This window comes from Plasmopara halstedii, assembly GCF_900000015.1.
Source record: "Plasmopara halstedii genome assembly, contig: Scaffold_2881, whole genome shotgun sequence".
NCBI classification, from domain to species: Eukaryota; Oomycota; class Peronosporomycetes; order Peronosporales; family Peronosporaceae; genus Plasmopara; species Plasmopara halstedii.
In genome coordinates, this window is record NW_020189786.1 from 178,058 (window position 1) to 180,214 (window position 2,157).

The following is a 2,157-nucleotide window of genomic DNA, read 5'->3' on the forward strand; positions in this document are numbered from 1 at the left end:
TGCAAGACGCAAATAAATCAGAAAATGATACTATACTCTATCTAAAATCAGTTTTTTTCAGACTGAATTATGTTTTACTCTCTGTTTTTATTGTTTATTGTGCGGCTAGCAGTCCATGTATACCATGGACCTTTCTTTTGCGGATTCCTATCATCTACATAAATACCAATACTTTGATATATATAACCACGATTACAATAAAGTGGCGTATAAATTTCGCACAATATGTATTGTATTGCTTGAATATATTGTATTAAAAGTGTAACGGGGTTACACGTACCCTGGTATGAAGGCGTGGGTCGCACAAGTCGATGTAATCACACAATTGTGTGGCTACAGCGTAATTGCCAGTAGTTATGTATTAATTAGGTTCTACTATTTTATTAGGAGAACCTAAGGTCTTAGATATAGGCGGCTCTGCCGCAAATATAACAGATAAATACATTTTCAATTTCGAACGGAAGAGTCAATTCTGTCTTGTGTTAAGGTTTTGGGTACTCTTGGAGGTAGCGGATTGCGATTTGCAACATTCTTACAGGTTCTAGCATAGAACGAAGGTCGGTGACCTTTATTAAGCTTCCTCTAAGCAAAGAGCTACGACAGACCCGCTGCACTTGGTAGCACTCGTAGTCAATCTACGCCAGAGTCGTTACGACTGATCTTCTGTGAGGATGAAGCAATTCTTCTATTTGCCCCAGAACGTGTAGGACGGGTTTAAAAAGCTGTTGTCCATGCTTGGCTCTGAGGTCGTGCAACACCTTGCTTCGCACGGACCCGAAGCGATAAACGCGCGCCTAGAGGCATTTTTCAAGCAATGAGAACGCACTGCTAGAGCACTAGAGAAGAAGATGTCGGTGTCGACTGCGTCCATGAAGCCACCGTCGACGACGGATGACTCCTCCCAGCCCAGACCACTCATGGTAAGTATTAAGACCTTCGAGAGCAAGGATGGAGAGAATCTCATGAACTGGGTGAGAGAGGCCGAGATGGCTATGGCATCGCCATGCTCCAGAACAAGCAACAGCGCGTGGTGCTAGCTATCTCCAGGCTCGGGGGTCGAGCACGAGAATGACCACTGACGTCGGATTTTCATTGAAAGCGGCGTTTCCCTCCTGGATGGAGCTGAAGCTTCAGCTTCTGCGAGTGTTCTCGCCGCATAATCAGGCAATCGCATTTCCTTGCCGCCCGACAGGGAAAGAAAGAATTGGTGCCAGAATGGCAGCGAATCCTTTCTCCGAGGCGGTCGCAGTGACCGTCTTTATGGACCCTCCGCACTGGCGTGGCCAGAATGGAAGTCTTATGTGTGCATCTGTCCTTTTTTGGAGAAGCGGTGAATGTGACATTGAATCCAACTTAAAGCCGACATGACTTGGTTGGAAACATATCCTTAGAGCTCGATTAGCGGTCCTGAGCTAATGAATCTCAGCTATACTGAGATGAGAAAGAGGAGGGAGAGCTCCAAGCTGCCGGGCAGCGTTTAAGCGTTTTGTCTGTGGAGACACCCAACACCTTCGGACTGGTTGTTCCCTGCGCAAGACGCCTTAAGGTTCATCGAACCGACGTCACGCTTCTGACCAGTCTGGTTTGTCGCGGGGAAACGACACGACACAGTACGCGCGGAGCGCATACTGAAGAAAAGTGAGTGATGTTGCGCCTCAAAGCGGTAGAGGGCAGCAGGGACCAGCTCCGAACAGCTCCGTGCTCTCGAACACTGAACGTATACGCAAGCCGGGCTTGCTGTTCGTAAAAGCGACCGTGAAAGGCTTTGAAAAGCCATGGAAGATTCTGATCGAATCTGGGGAGTCGGGCAATTATTCTCGAGGGTCCACAATCCAAGGACGTCAGCTGTATGCTGAGGTGCTGAAGGCACGGTTAAGTGACACGTCACTATTCGCATAGCAACGAGGACTTGTGTCACTGTAGGGTCCCTGTGAAACTTGGTGTAAATATTCTTGACTTCCATTGTGTGGAACGCTGCTTAGTCATAGACTTGGATTCAAGGTATGACCTTATCCTAAAAATGGCACGGCTGAACCATCATAAGCCATGGTTTGCTTGGAAGTCGAAGATTTTGGGCGCTTCGCGCACGTCTCCTGATGGAGCTTTGGTGAGTCATGAACCCACCTCTGCTAGGAAGCAGAAGCGCTATTGGCGCGG